Consider the following 16,710-nt stretch of genomic DNA (forward strand, 5'->3'; position numbering starts at 1 on the left):
GAGCGACACGAGAATACCCTCATCATGCTTTGAAGCAAACTGGGGACGCCAAGACAGTCAGTCGGTTTCGAAAAACAGCTAAGTATCATCTATTTTTAGAAATTGTTATACTGCGTAGTTCAATGGTTGTTTGCATAATTGGAAAGACTAGGATAAACCCTAACACTCTACAACCATGTTGATATGCCATAACTTGCATGCTTCTTTTCACTTTAGACCAAAAATGTTTTGCTGATTCATGCCATGAGCATGCTTAGTGAGTAACATCGCGAGTACGGGAACAATCGGTCACATCCTTTGAGTCGTATGGAAACAAGTTCGACCAGAAAAATGATAGAATTAAGGTGCTAAGCCTATATCCCTCCCATTTCCTTTTCATTTTCAGCTAACTGAATAGTAACATGGGTCGATTCACTGTGATGTTTATGCTAACAACAAAGGTTTGACTTTTGCATCGTACTTGAGATATAGAAATTGTAATTTGTCCTCGTAAGCAGCAACAACCCGTGTCCGTCTAGAGAGTTTCTACTACAATTCGACAAGAACTGATGCCCGCTGAACCAGTAAAATTTTGAGCATAGACCACCAAGGAGAAACACAACAACTTCGAACATGATGAGTGCATGAACAGATTGTCCAAAGTCTAGTCAGTTCGGGAATGCTGCATATATACTTCAGGCGAAAGAATAGCAATCAGACCCGAAGTGAGCGGCGATTACTAAGGGAGACTGATAGTTCGGGGCAGAGGTCATGGTTCAGTTCACAACTGTTAGCTAAGACTACACAGTACAACACGATGGCAGCAGAGCTACGAAGAATGTCACAACACGACGACAACAATCAGCAGCCTTTAATGGATTTGAAACTTCGCACAAGAATAGGGGCAAGTATGCATACTGCAGTCGCAGTTTGTATTCTTCTGCTCAGTTCCTTCAACAACAATGTAAAGTTATACAACTCAATGCAAAGTACATCCGAGGCGCCATTCAGCCGAATTATCAACTTACCCCAACAAAGGACCCACAATAGAGGAAGACACCACAAGACTCGTATCAGAAAAGGAAGTCACTTAAAATCAAAAATAGCAACTCAACATCAGAAATTCTCAACAAGAATATAAGTCGAAGCGATAGTCAGCAGTACCAAGAGAGCTCATCACCAAAGTATGGCACAGTTGGATAGTTTCTTTGAGCCGTGAATAATCCATCCGTATTCGGTTGTCACTCCCAGACATCATTGTAAACAAGATCAGAAACCATTGTTACCAAAAAAACATTACTTGTGCCAGTTAGATTCAAGCTTGTGATGCCTCTACTGCAGATGCGTGTTTCCACCAGAGTTGTGCGCTATAGAACCACCTGGACAAAGATCTTTTGAAGTACGAGACATTCGACTCCGAGCCGATCATCCACCTCAATGAAATTTGGGTTCGCCTCCAAATTTTTGGAAAACCTAGCCAGGACTGATTAAAGAGGAAAAAAGTACTACAACAACGAACGCGATTGAAATGTATAGATCGGGAAGCACATATCGACCGGGACAGAAAATAGTGAGGTTCACCTGGTCCAAAGACATGCTACCCCAGGCCCATGTTTCAACAACTAGAAGACCAACAAAAATCCCAAGTAGCCACTAGCAAGCAGTTGACAGAGAATCATTAAGTCAAGGCCCGAAGAAGAAGTATCAAAGGAAAAACAACAACAACAACAACAACGCGAATGCATGATCCAAAGGATTTTCTTAAGGATTGCTCTCCGATCAAACCTCAAGAAAAGGGGCATAAATGTAGTGGCAAAAAATCTTAGGAACACGTGTCGAGAAATTAGGATAGAAGTAGCTTAGTTTGATACAACTGTTTTTAGGGAATAAGGTCCTCTCACTAGATCTTATCCTAACTAGTCATCCCTAAGGGCACTATTGTATCTTTACCCTTTATAAGGGAAAGAGAGAGATGTTTGTAGGGATGAGCTTCTCCTCCCTCCCACAACCTAGAGCTCAACAACAACTCCGATCCCATTTAATGGAGTTTGTATGTAACACCGAATTGTAACACCACCAATCTTAGTGGAACACCGTGGACGTAGGATTCATTAATGGCCGAACCACGTAAAAACTCTTGTGTCCATGTTTATTTCGATACACTCCATCTCTTATTTGTTGAGTAGATCTTCATTTTAGGTGTAGATTTCTTTGGGTGTGGTTGTTAGATTTTACAACTACAGATATCATGCTAGATCATTAAGGAGGATTTCTCAAATTTTAGAAATAAGTCTGCAACTCTATTTAAGCTCACATAATCATGTGGTGCCTAATGTTCTGAACAATGTATCCAATACTTCCATATTCCGTGTCAGTTGCAAAAAAAAAGCCTTTGCAGATTAATCAAAATACTGGATGAAACAACTCCATAAGTGATTTCTCAATGATAGCCTTCTCCACGCGTTGAAGTTCTAATAGCCTCGACAGACAGACAGACAAACATACACGCAAGTCAGTGGCAAGGAACATGCCAACCATCATATGTCAACTGACAGAGGAAAGAGCAAACAATGAGGTTTTTGCTCATACAATTGCTGAATATTAGAGAATCGGAGAAAGAATACAAGATGGGAATTGATTTCAAGCTATTTAATTGTGGTAACTTGTGATTTTCGATAACTAAAACAAAGAAGCGGAGCCAAGAAGTTTAAACATAGCTAAGCTCACTAAATGTGTTTTTCTTGCACTCCTACTAAAAATAGTCTTTTTGGAAATTCTCCAGATGCCCCTGACTCTATATATGTAGAAGTTGTTGTTTTAGGATGTAGAAACCAACTAGGACAAGTATCCTGGAGAGCTATATAACTAAACCAAAGATACTTTTACATATACAACATTAGAACTTTGCGTTGGAGAAAGAGGAGAGGTAATCGTTTAGGTTACAAGGTAAACAAAAGGTAGTGTTCGTTTAAGTATTCTTCTGCAAACTCAAAAATTTGGTTGAGGGAATCCATCCATGGAGTCGGACCAGCAGGAAGAAGCTCCTGCTGCTTCCTGGAGAGATGAAGTTGTATTGGCGTCAGATTCTATATCGCTCGTGTCTGATGACATGTTCTATGTCGATTTCCTCTCAAGATGAAGAATGTCAGGTGGTGACTGTTGCAAACTTCAAAAAAGACCGTTTTAGTTTGTTGGCAGAGAATCTCAGACACACTTGTAAGGAATTCAAGCAAGAAATAGTCCAGTATATGGCTGAAGAAATCCTAGATTTTTTCATACAGCCACAAGGTAGTTTCTTTTATTTATTTTTTCTGTTTAATTTTTGTTAATTCTCTGATGTTAACTTAAGTTTTCATCTTATATTTTTGGGTTTCTTAGAGCACTGCATTAAGAAAGAGCGGTGCAGTGTCGAGCATGTGGAATATCTGTTGTATGAGTTGGTGAGAATATCCTTTACATTCAAAATTAAGAAAAATCCATCAGCGCCAGAGGTTCGTATGTCGTTTTAAACTTCAAACTACTTTATTTTCTAGAGTTTGTATCGTTTGTTCTTCAACTCTTTTTAAGGTGCTTAATTATATATTTTTGTGTAATTCCAAGCAGGCGATTGATGCAGTATTCACTCTCCATCAAGACTTTATGCCAGAGAAGATTGACGTAGTTAAAGAACTTGAGGAAACCTTAAGTTGGACTGGAGTAAACCACATGGAGAAGAAAAGCAAAGACGGGGAACTAGAGATGATTAGAAGAGCACATAGAGCTAATAAACACCGAACTATTTCAGAACGCCAAAGGCTGAAATTCCGAGCTTACTTTGTGTAGACAAAAAAATTGCTAAATTTTTGTTCTCAGAATCAAGTCTGTACTGTTGTTTGTTCTCAAAGTCAAGTATGTACTGTTGTTTGCATCAGTAAAAAGCATGGTCGATCTGATCATAGTTTAATTGTTGTCTACAAATTTCGGAATTTCTGGTTTCCACAAATCCAGACAGGATTTTTTTTTTCACTTTCCCTGACAACAAGATGAAATTGCAGCTATTTAACTCTTGCACAGGTGATTTGATGGTCAAGGGTCCAAAATCTCAGCTCCTTGACAATCTGAGCACAAAGTTATACTGCAGCAGCTTTTGGGACTATGACAATAAAGTTCAAATTTAGAAACCGGTATAGGTGCGCCTGGCCCTTGCAATAGTGCAACGCATGAGAACCCCAGCAGTAATCAAAAGGTTATGCAGAAAAGTTAATTTCAAGCAATCAAAGCTCTGCTTGTATATATGTACTCCAATTTCATTCCTCCAACACCAACAAGGCCACAACCACTTCCCTGGACATGGTAACATTCTCCATCTCCACTCTCCCTTTGATGATTCTTATTAATCCCTAAATTTAATATTTGGGTTCGGGTATGTTGTCCGAACAGGAAATGCTTAAGGTGACTGTTGAAAACTTTGAAACAAACCGTTTTAAAGGGATGGCAGAGTGACGTTTTTGTGAGCAAGTTAAGAAAGAAATAGTCGATAAAATGGCTGCAGAAATCCTAGCTTTTTACATACGACCAGAAGGTAGATTTGGTGTTGCACTTGTCACTGTATCTTCATTGATTTTGGTTAAGTTCTAATGTTAACTTAAATTTTCATCTTTTCTTAGAGGGCAAAAAGAAAAGAAGGCGTTGCAGTGTTGAGCATGTGAAATTTCTGCTGCATCAGTTGGTGAGGATTTCCTTTACATACACAATTGGAAAAAATCCATCAAGCCTGGAGGTATCCATGGCAGTTTTGAGCTAAAAACTACTTGTTCTAGAGTTTGTAATATTTGTACTTCATCTCTTTTTCGGATTCTTATATTTTTTTTTTTGTGTGTAATTCCAAGCAGGCGACTGATATACTATTCAATTTGCATCAAGACTTTTTTGATTAAAGCACATAGAGCTAATAGACAACGAAAGATATCGAAAAGCCGAAGGATGAAAGTCCGAGCTTACTTTGTGTAGACCGAAAAATTGAGCTGGCAAAGGCCAGTGAATTTCTGCAAAGAAGATAATACACGACAATGTCAAAGGCAGAAACCCTGCTAACACAACAATGCTATTCATCTCTTAATTGACCAGTGATTAGTTGGAAAATTTATGTCTAGCTTATTGAAGTTTGTAAACTGAAAGCAGTTTTTCAATGTAATATATTTGTTACTTCCATTAGATTTCTATGTAACCAAGTAGTTCTTGAGATTCAATATGCTCACTGTTACAGGGTAATAAATTTTCTAAAAGAAGGCATTGCTTGCTGCTGGTGATAAAAATGTGAAAATCCAAGTTCTAGCAGATGATAAAAGAAAGTCAAGTCAAATTGAAAAGGCAAAGGATGCAAGGTTTAGTCTTAGCGGAATTGGCAGGGGCAGTGCGAACGTGTACCCCCTCAGGAACAAATTATGACGTAGACTCTAACCCGTAGGCAGATCTTACACAGAACTACTATGCCCATAAACATTGAGGCTTGTGCCTTGTTTGTGACTGTAGAGATTCGAACTCTTAACGACTACAGAAAAGGAACGCAGAAACTGTGACTAGCGCGTTCTGTATAGTCCCACATTTCCTTGTTTGCAAACAGAGATTGGTTCAAATAGCCGGAGCTTTCCCTTAAGCTTGTCCCTTCGGGGACATCTGATAAAATTGGAACGATACAGAGAAGATTAGCATGGCCCCTGCGCAAGGATGACACGCACAAATCGAGAAATGGTCCAAATTTTTTGATTTTTTTTTTTTTCGGATGCTTATATATATTTTTTTTTGTGTAATTCCAAGCAGGCGACTGATATATATTTTTTCTTTTTTCGGATGCTTATATCTCTCCTGAAAGCAACCGTGGTTGTTGGTATCGCACGCTGATAGTATCTAGCTTGTGGGTGAATGATGTGCACCACATACCTTTTCCACTAAGATTAACATTATTGATACGGAATTGGTATCATGGTGGAACATCAAGGAATATTTTCCCAAATTTTAGACTTGTTGCAGAACAGAAGTCAAGATACTGGATGAAACAACCCCATGAGTGGCGCATACCAAGTTCAGGACCCGTGTTTCAAAATTCAAAACCGTAAAATACCACACCAGGAGAGGCAGCATTTCTGTAGAAAGAAACCTCTCTTTGATCCATATCAGTAAAACATCCCTTTATATAACCAACAGACCACGACTGGAGGTTGTAGGTCACAGTATCCGTGTTCCATTTTCCAACCCACCTACCATCAAAATGCATACGTATATTCAGCATCTCCTACACATTAATATGACCGCTATAGATCAGAACTAAACTCAAACAAAAACAAAACTTGAACCTTAAATATATACCGGACAAATTTTGCATCAATTGGAGCATTTGATGATGGAATTGACTTGTAAGAGTGGTCAGATATGGGCTAATAATAATATTACTCTTTTATGCAAATTCCGCAGATGCTCCTGACCAAGTGACCATGTATATTTGCAAGTTGTTGTTTTAGGATGTAGAAACCAACTAGGACAAGTATCCTGGAGAGCTATATAACTAAACCAAAGATACTTTTACATATACAACATTAGAACTTTGCGTTGGAGAAAGAGGAGAGGTAATCGTTTAGGTTACAAGGTAAACAAAAGGTAGTGTTCGTTTAAGTATTCTTCTGCAAACTCAAAAATTTGGTTGAGGGAATCCATCCATGGAGTCGGACCAGCAGGAAGAAGCTCCTGCTGCTTCCTGGAGAGATGAAGTTGTATTGGCGTCAGATTCTATATCGCTCGTGTCTGATGACATGTTCTATGTCGATTTCCTCTCAAGATGAAGAATGTCAGGTGGTGACTGTTGCAAACTTCAAAAAAGACCGTTTTAGTTTGTTGGCAGAGAATCTCAGACACACTTGTAAGGAATTCAAGCAAGAAATAGTCCAGTATATGGCTGAAGAAATCCTAGATTTTTTCATACAGCCACAAGGTAGTTTCTTTTATTTATTTTTTCTGTTTAATTTTTGTTAATTCTCTGATGTTAACTTAAGTTTTCATCTTATATTTTTGGGTTTCTTAGAGCACTGCATTAAGAAAGAGCGGTGCAGTGTCGAGCATGTGGAATATCTGTTGTATGAGTTGGTGAGAATATCCTTTACATTCAAAATTAAGAAAAATCCATCAGCGCCAGAGGTTCGTATGTCGTTTTAAACTTCAAACTACTTTATTTTCTAGAGTTTGTATCGTTTGTTCTTCAACTCTTTTTAAGGTGCTTAATTATATATTTTTGTGTAATTCCAAGCAGGCGATTGATGCAGTATTCACTCTCCATCAAGACTTTATGCCAGAGAAGATTGACGTAGTTAAAGAACTTGAGGAAACCTTAAGTTGGACTGGAGTAAACCACATGGAGAAGAAAAGCAAAGACGGGGAACTAGAGATGATTAGAAGAGCACATAGAGCTAATAAACACCGAACTATTTCAGAACGCCAAAGGCTGAAATTCCGAGCTTACTTTGTGTAGACAAAAAAATTGCTAAATTTTTGTTCTCAGAATCAAGTCTGTACTGTTGTTTGTTCTCAAAGTCAAGTATGTACTGTTGTTTGCATCAGTAAAAAGCATGGTCGATCTGATCATAGTTTAATTGTTGTCTACAAATTTCGGAATTTCTGGTTTCCACAAATCCAGACAGGATTTTTTTTTTCACTTTCCCTGACAACAAGATGAAATTGCAGCTATTTAACTCTTGCACAGGTGATTTGATGGTCAAGGGTCCAAAATCTCAGCTCCTTGACAATCTGAGCACAAAGTTATACTGCAGCAGCTTTTGGGACTATGACAATAAAGTTCAAATTTAGAAACCGGTATAGGTGCGCCTGGCCCTTGCAATAGTGCAACGCATGAGAACCCCAGCAGTAATCAAAAGGTTATGCAGAAAAGTTAATTTCAAGCAATCAAAGCTCTGCTTGTATATATGTACTCCAATTTCATTCCTCCAACACCAACAAGGCCACAACCACTTCCCTGGACATGGTAACATTCTCCATCTCCACTCTCCCTTTGATGATTCTTATTAATCCCTAAATTTAATATTTGGGTTCGGGTATGTTGTCCGAACAGGAAATGCTTAAGGTGACTGTTGAAAACTTTGAAACAAACCGTTTTAAAGGGATGGCAGAGTGACGTTTTTGTGAGCAAGTTAAGAAAGAAATAGTCGATAAAATGGCTGCAGAAATCCTAGCTTTTTACATACGACCAGAAGGTAGATTTGGTGTTGCACTTGTCACTGTATCTTCATTGATTTTGGTTAAGTTCTAATGTTAACTTAAATTTTCATCTTTTCTTAGAGGGCAAAAAGAAAAGAAGGCGTTGCAGTGTTGAGCATGTGAAATTTCTGCTGCATCAGTTGGTGAGGATTTCCTTTACATACACAATTGGAAAAAATCCATCAAGCCTGGAGGTATCCATGGCAGTTTTGAGCTAAAAACTACTTGTTCTAGAGTTTGTAATATTTGTACTTCATCTCTTTTTCGGATTCTTATATTTTTTTTTTTGTGTGTAATTCCAAGCAGGCGACTGATATACTATTCAATTTGCATCAAGACTTTTTTGATTAAAGCACATAGAGCTAATAGACAACGAAAGATATCGAAAAGCCGAAGGATGAAAGTCCGAGCTTACTTTGTGTAGACCGAAAAATTGAGCTGGCAAAGGCCAGTGAATTTCTGCAAAGAAGATAATACACGACAATGTCAAAGGCAGAAACCCTGCTAACACAACAATGCTATTCATCTCTTAATTGACCAGTGATTAGTTGGAAAATTTATGTCTAGCTTATTGAAGTTTGTAAACTGAAAGCAGTTTTTCAATGTAATATATTTGTTACTTCCATTAGATTTCTATGTAACCAAGTAGTTCTTGAGATTCAATATGCTCACTGTTACAGGGTAATAAATTTTCTAAAAGAAGGCATTGCTTGCTGCTGGTGATAAAAATGTGAAAATCCAAGTTCTAGCAGATGATAAAAGAAAGTCAAGTCAAATTGAAAAGGCAAAGGATGCAAGGTTTAGTCTTAGCGGAATTGGCAGGGGCAGTGCGAACGTGTACCCCCTCAGGAACAAATTATGACGTAGACTCTAACCCGTAGGCAGATCTTACACAGAACTACTATGCCCATAAACATTGAGGCTTGTGCCTTGTTTGTGACTGTAGAGATTCGAACTCTTAACGACTACAGAAAAGGAACGCAGAAACTGTGACTAGCGCGTTCTGTATAGTCCCACATTTCCTTGTTTGCAAACAGAGATTGGTTCAAATAGCCGGAGCTTTCCCTTAAGCTTGTCCCTTCGGGGACATCTGATAAAATTGGAACGATACAGAGAAGATTAGCATGGCCCCTGCGCAAGGATGACACGCACAAATCGAGAAATGGTCCAAATTTTTTGATTTTTTTTTTTTTCGGATGCTTATATATATTTTTTTTTGTGTAATTCCAAGCAGGCGACTGATATATATTTTTTCTTTTTTCGGATGCTTATATCTCTCCTGAAAGCAACCGTGGTTGTTGGTATCGCACGCTGATAGTATCTAGCTTGTGGGTGAATGATGTGCACCACATACCTTTTCCACTAAGATTAACATTATTGATACGGAATTGGTATCATGGTGGAACATCAAGGAATATTTTCCCAAATTTTAGACTTGTTGCAGAACAGAAGTCAAGATACTGGATGAAACAACCCCATGAGTGGCGCATACCAAGTTCAGGACCCGTGTTTCAAAATTCAAAACCGTAAAATACCACACCAGGAGAGGCAGCATTTCTGTAGAAAGAAACCTCTCTTTGATCCATATCAGTAAAACATCCCTTTATATAACCAACAGACCACGACTGGAGGTTGTAGGTCACAGTATCCGTGTTCCATTTTCCAACCCACCTACCATCAAAATGCATACGTATATTCAGCATCTCCTACACATTAATATGACCGCTATAGATCAGAACTAAACTCAAACAAAAACAAAACTTGAACCTTAAATATATACCGGACAAATTTTGCATCAATTGGAGCATTTGATGATGGAATTGACTTGTAAGAGTGGTCAGATATGGGCTAATAATAATATTACTCTTTTATGCAAATTCCGCAGATGCTCCTGACCAAGTGACCATGTATATTTGCAAGTTGTTGTTTTAGGATGTAGAAACCAACTAGGACAAGTATCCTGGAGAGCTATATAACTAAACCAAAGATACTTTTACATATACAACATTAGAACTTTGCGTTGGAGAAAGAGGAGAGGTAATCGTTTAGGTTACAAGGTAAACAAAAGGTAGTGTTCGTTTAAGTATTCTTCTGCAAACTCAAAAATTTGGTTGAGGGAATCCATCCATGGAGTCGGACCAGCAGGAAGAAGCTCCTGCTGCTTCCTGGAGAGATGAAGTTGTATTGGCGTCAGATTCTATATCGCTCGTGTCTGATGACATGTTCTATGTCGATTTCCTCTCAAGATGAAGAATGTCAGGTGGTGACTGTTGCAAACTTCAAAAAAGACCGTTTTAGTTTGTTGGCAGAGAATCTCAGACACACTTGTAAGGAATTCAAGCAAGAAATAGTCCAGTATATGGCTGAAGAAATCCTAGATTTTTTCATACAGCCACAAGGTAGTTTCTTTTATTTATTTTTTCTGTTTAATTTTTGTTAATTCTCTGATGTTAACTTAAGTTTTCATCTTATATTTTTGGGTTTCTTAGAGCACTGCATTAAGAAAGAGCGGTGCAGTGTCGAGCATGTGGAATATCTGTTGTATGAGTTGGTGAGAATATCCTTTACATTCAAAATTAAGAAAAATCCATCAGCGCCAGAGGTTCGTATGTCGTTTTAAACTTCAAACTACTTTATTTTCTAGAGTTTGTATCGTTTGTTCTTCAACTCTTTTTAAGGTGCTTAATTATATATTTTTGTGTAATTCCAAGCAGGCGATTGATGCAGTATTCACTCTCCATCAAGACTTTATGCCAGAGAAGATTGACGTAGTTAAAGAACTTGAGAAAACCTTAAGTTGGACTGGAGTAGACCAAACCGAGAAGATGATGAAAGACGAGGAACTAAAGCTGATTAGAAGAGCACATAGAGCTAATAAACACCGAACTATTTCAGAACGCCAAAGGCTGAAATTCCGAGCTTACTTTGTGTAGACAAAAAAATTGCTAAATTTTTGTTCTCAGAATCAAGTCTGTACTGTTGTTTTGCATCAATAAAAAGCATAGTCTGCTCTTTCATATCTCATTTACTAAAATATTATTGGCACATCACATGATCGAAATTCCACAGATGCCCTTAAGACCTTAACCCGAACACAAAGCTCCGTCATTCCTGCAACACCAACAAGGCAACAACCACTTCTCTGGACCGGGTGACTTTCTCCTGTGCTGATTCCGGGTTTGGTTTGGGTATTTTGGTCCGGAGTTGAGTAATATTTAGGGTTTAATATATATTTAGTACAATTCTAGAACATTTTTGGGATTGTATTCAGAAGTTAGTTGTAGGAGAAGTAATCTTAACCAAAGGCTGCTATATGAACCCTAACACAAATATTTTCACATATACAACATTATCAGAAGGAATGAAATTATCTTGGAGATAAAGAGTAGTGGTTTAATCAGCAGGGTATAGAGAAGCCAAAGTTTAAGTCTTCTTCTTCTTCAAACTCAAAATTTTGGTTAAGAAGATATGGAGAAGTTGGAACAGCAGGAAACTACTGAAGACATGGAGTACTTGTACCAGCAGGAAACTGCTTCTGCTCGTACGGTTGAAGATATTATGGAGTACTGGGATCTGCAGGAAACTGCTGCTGCTGCTAGAGATATGGAGTGCTTAGACAAGTGGGAAACTGCTGATGCTGCCGAAGAGATGGAGTTGGACTCACCGTGGGAAACTGCTGCTTCTACTACTTCCCATTTCAAAAAAAGAAAAACAAGAACTGCTTTACTTTATAGATAGTATTGGATTGTCGCGAGAGTCTATATCGCTCTGTGTTGATGGCATCTCTCGTATGATTCTCTCTGAACGGGAAATGCTTGAGGTAACTGTTGAAAACTTTTAAAGAAACCGTTTTAATGGGATGGCAGAGTATCTCGAACTTTTTTGTTATAAAGTTGAGCAAGACATGGTCGACAAAATGGCTGCAGATATGCTAGCTTTTTTCATACAGCCAGAAGGTAGTTTTGGTTTGTACTTCTCACTGTACGCATTGATTTTGGTTAACTTCTGAGATGTTAACTTAAATTTTCATCTATTGTGTTCGGGTTTCATAGAGGGCAAAAAGAAAAAAGAGCGCTGCAGTGTTGAGCATGTAAAATTTCTACTGCATCAGTTGGTGAGGATATCCTTTACATACAGTCAAGAGTCAAAAAATCCATCAAGGCTGGAGGTATCTATGTCAGTGGTGAACTAAAAACTACTTGTTCTAGAGTTTGTATCATTTGTACTTCAGCTCTTTTCTCGGATGCTTATATATATTTTTGTGTAATTCCAAGCAGGCGACTGATCTACTATTCAATGTGCATCAAGAATTTTTGAAAGGGAAGCATGATGTAGTTAGAGAACTTGCGAGGACCTTATGTTGGAATGGAAAAGGCCACAAGGACAAGTTGAACAACTAAAGCTGATTAGAGCACATAGAGCTAATAGACGACGAAAGATTTCGAAAAGCCAAAGGCTGAAAGTCCGAGCTTACTTTGTGTAGACGAAAATTTGAGCTGGAAAATACCATAAAATTTCTGCGAAGAAGACAATACACGACAATGTTGAACGCAGAAACCCTGCTAACACAACAATGTTTAACTTCTCAATCTATTCATCTCTTATGTGAAAATTTATGTCTAACAGAACAATGTATTATTGTTATTACTTTTCTATGATTTTATGGGTAATCGAGTAAGGCTTTAAATTTTGATATTCTGCTTCTTAGCAAAGTGGATGTCATTGCAAGCAGGCGGCTGATATATTATTCAATTTGCATCAAGGTTTAATTAGGTTTTGGTTTGATAACACTACTTATGTATCTGGAGATGTTTCTAGACTATATTGGGATATATCAGAATTAGCCTAGTAAGACAACCATAGGTTGTGAGTGTAAACAGCCTGGTTCGAGATGGTACAATGTGAATGACTGGGCATCTCGAGAAATGACAATGAATTTGGAATTGCAATAGGAATCGAACTATTTACCAGCTCCTTGAATTCTTTACTGTAGTGCCTGATGTGAGGTTTTGTGCGTATATACTGGCTGCTAGGCTACAACTTTGGATGACGAGCTTTCATTGCTGCTACAACTTTGCAATTTACTGGCTGCTAGGCTACAACTTTGCAATTACCACCTGCAACTTGACGAGCTTTTATTAAGATTTCAGGTGGTATTGGGGTGGCAAATTATATTGCTGAGGTGATGGCAAATTATATTGCTGTTAGCTTATAAAGGTGTGATAAAATCATAATCCAGTTGTTGGTGATTCTAGAAAAGGGGAGTATTCCTTGGTGATTTAGAGCTAAATGTCAGGTTCTTGAGATTCAATATGTTCACTGTTACAGGGAGATAATTTCTTAATGAAGGGCGGGCATTGCTTAGTTTGTAATTAACCCAAAGCACAGAAAAATGATTCACTGCTAGTCCCTTACATAAGAGAAGCAAAGGCTGAAAGGTTTAGTTTAATTGGCAGGGGCCGCGCGGACGCGTACCCCCTCAGGAACAAATTATGACGTAGACTCTCCCTCGGTGGGGAGATCTTAGGCAAGCACCCCTCCTTAGTGTGCAATGGAGGTCGCTAACCTAGGCCATGGACCTTCTTGATCATCCATAGACCCCGTCCAGGTAAGTATGCTTCTACGTTCCAATGCCTCTCCTATTTGTAGCATCTCTTTCTCGTCTCTTGTATGGACACAAGTAGTGTGGGACTAATATAATCTGTTTCATTTGAATGTGGTTTGTCTATTGAATGGGTAAGATACTGGCTCTCTATTGCCTCCCCTTGCCTAGTATTTGGCAACAGCGCTAGGACAGGAACACAAAACCGGGATGTGTATGTCTATTGAGTGACTGAATCGCAAAATAACTATTCGATTGCGGGAAGGAATAGTTATACAGATGGTGAGTTTTAATGTATGTTTCGAGTCTGTAGTGTATTTCCTTTTGCTTATGACTGGCAAGATGCCCTTGCAGTCTTTCTTATGTAAGTGCTTGCTTTAGTTTGTTCAGATAGTAGAAGTAGTGAAATCTCTGATTCCCAAATTGTGCTTGTATCTAAGTATTTGTCTTTACGATATGATGTTGAAGAACGTAGTATTTTAGTTAAGAGTTTCTTTTAGTGTTGGGAACAAATAGAATTTTAATACTTGTCAGAATTTCCTCTTTCTCACTAAGTTTGCTGAAATTGTTACGAGTTTGGGTCAATACTCTTGAGCTGATTCTATTGTCTTGTATTGAAAATGTGGGTTGTTCTTAACCCGTAGAAGGATTCAATTTGAATCCGGTTATTCGAAACATGGGCACGTAGTTAGCCACAAATAGTTCATGAAGAAGTCAGAAAAATCCATGGTTACTTGGAGTTGCTAGAAACTTTGTGGTTTATGAGGATGTTCGAATTTAATTGGTGATATTTTGGATGTTGGGAAGCTAAGACATCCCGCACCAGTGGTCTAGTGGTAGAATAGTACCCTGCCACGGTACAGACACGGGTTCGAATTCCCGGCTGGTGCAGTTTTTCTATTTCCTTCTTATCGGCAATTTGTGAAGCAGTTTTTGTTTTTGTTTTGAAATGACAGACGTATATTAGTTTTCGCATCACTCGTATATTTGAAGTGATGTGCATACATATAATTATTGTCACTACCGGTATTAATTATGTTGATTCATTTTCGGTCCTTAGCTAGCAGGGTTACATATAAATCAAATATCCCCAAATATTACATATAGAAAGCACACATAGAGATACAAAATGACCCATGTGCTTACGATTTATTCCCTTCAAATTCGGTAAGTTGGTAAAGCGTTGTGTTCCTGAGGCTAACAAGTGCTCAGATCCATTACAAGCTGTTGCAGCTATTTCACTCTTGCACTGAGCACAACGCTGGACAGCGTGGAACACCAATGGGTTCTCTTAAATTCTCAAATTGACATTTCATCCTCGCAGAAGCTGGAGATTATGAAAACAGATAGTTTAACTCAAATTGACAATGGATTTGGAACAACGCTCATATACTTCCTTAGAATTGGGAGTTATATGTTGGTTTCGAGACCACCTATCAAAGATCTTAATGTTTTAGATATGTTTTTTTCTGAAATAAACTTACTTATAGTTATTGTATATGTTCATGTAGGGGTTTCTTGTGGGATTACTTGATGTACTTTGTTGCGTAAGTAACACTCAGAATTTATATTTTCTTGGTATACAGGTTATCATTCGTAACGCAGACATCGTGAGAGGGATGTTAGTTCTAAAGCCTCAAGTCTTGGAAGCTGCACGCAAGAAATTAGTAGAAGAAGTAGTAAGTATCGGTCAAAAGTATGTACGGGGCTGTGGTGTCTTGTGTAGCATAATGTTTGCAGTAGTTCAGCATAAGTTTAGTTTTTAGATCTGGTGGGGGTGCGCCAGGCCTCTGCAGTAGTGCAACGCAGAGGCGACGCGTGAGAACCCCAGCAGCAAGCTGCTATGATGGGAACTCCCCCATGTAAAAAATTAGATTAATATCGTGCCATCCGATGGATGGCATATCAGATATTAAACTGATAAGAACAGATACTACACTTGATCTTAGCCAAAAGGCCGAGAAAGGTATGCTTGGACTAGCTTTTCACTTCTCCTTTTATACTGTCTCGTTTCCATTCCTCTTCTGTAACTAGTCTCTGTGGGACTAAAACTTAAACAATTACGGGTTGTACTTAAAAAGTTGTTGTTGTTTTCGAAACCAACTAGGACACGTATAATTTTAACTCAGGGGAAGTTATATATAAACCTCAACCACATTAGAGGGATTCGATTATTGTATTGACTCCAGAGTCTATAAAGCTCTTTGCTGAAGGCATCTCTATCATGATTCCCTCTCGACAGGCACAACTTCAGGTTGGTGTTCCCAACTTTGAAAAAGACCGTTTTAACGGGACTAACCCATACTCCACTTTTAATTTATGATATACTTGTCTTTGCGACTAACCCATACTTTTTATTGCTTGCTTTGGGTTACTTTTCAGGATGATTTCCTTGCACTGCAAAGTATCTCAGACTTACTTGTGTTTATGACATGTGGGAAAGTTAAGCATGAAAAGTAGTCGAGGAAATGGCTGCAAAAATCCTAGCTTTTTTCATACAGCCTCAAGGTATATAGTTTTGGTTTTTGCACTTCTCTTCTTTTCATTGAATGCATTTTGATTTTTGGTGATTCTGATGTTAACTTGGATTTTCTATCTTTTGTCTTCGGGTTCCTTAGATGGCTGCACTAATAAAAAAGTGCGGTGCGGGGTTGAGCATGTGGAATTTCTGCTGCATGAGTTGGTGAGGATTTCATTTACATACACAATTGGGAAATCAACACTGGAGGTATGACGTCGTTTTAAACTCAAACTACTTGTTCTAGAGTTTGTATCTATCATTTGTACTTCAGCTCTTTTCTCGGATGCTTATATATTTTTTTGTGTGATTCTGAGCAGGCGACTGATATAACATTCAAATTGCATCAAGACTTTTTGCTAGGGAAGCA

At 38.3% G+C, this 16,710-nt stretch overlaps 5 non-coding genes across 5 annotated transcripts; 3 read left to right on the forward strand and 2 right to left on the reverse strand.

Annotated features, from left to right (window-relative positions):
- Positions 1–5,618: 5,618 nt before the first annotated feature.
- On the forward strand, positions 5,619–5,721 carry LOC113325914. Its single transcript, XR_003348166.1, has one exon. It is a non-coding gene; the product is annotated as a U6 spliceosomal RNA (small nuclear RNA).
- Positions 5,722–9,294: 3,573 nt separating this feature from the next.
- LOC113325915 lies at positions 9,295–9,397 on the forward strand. Its single transcript, XR_003348167.1, has one exon. It is a non-coding gene; the product is annotated as a U6 spliceosomal RNA (small nuclear RNA).
- A 4,275-nt stretch (positions 9,398–13,672) lies between these two features.
- LOC113325917 lies at positions 13,673–13,836 on the reverse strand. Its single transcript, XR_003348169.1, has one exon. It is a non-coding gene; the product is annotated as a U1 spliceosomal RNA (small nuclear RNA).
- An 805-nt stretch (positions 13,837–14,641) lies between these two features.
- On the forward strand, positions 14,642–14,713 carry TRNAG-GCC. Its single transcript has one exon. It is a non-coding gene; the product is annotated as a tRNA-Gly (tRNA).
- An 881-nt stretch (positions 14,714–15,594) lies between these two features.
- On the reverse strand, positions 15,595–15,792 carry LOC113325908. The gene has a single exon (XR_003348162.1). It is a non-coding gene; the product is annotated as a U2 spliceosomal RNA (small nuclear RNA).
- Positions 15,793–16,710: the final 918 nt, after the last annotated feature.

Source organism: Papaver somniferum, unplaced genomic scaffold, assembly GCF_003573695.1.
Source record: "Papaver somniferum cultivar HN1 unplaced genomic scaffold, ASM357369v1 unplaced-scaffold_0, whole genome shotgun sequence".
Taxonomy (NCBI): domain Eukaryota; kingdom Viridiplantae; phylum Streptophyta; class Magnoliopsida; order Ranunculales; family Papaveraceae; genus Papaver; species Papaver somniferum.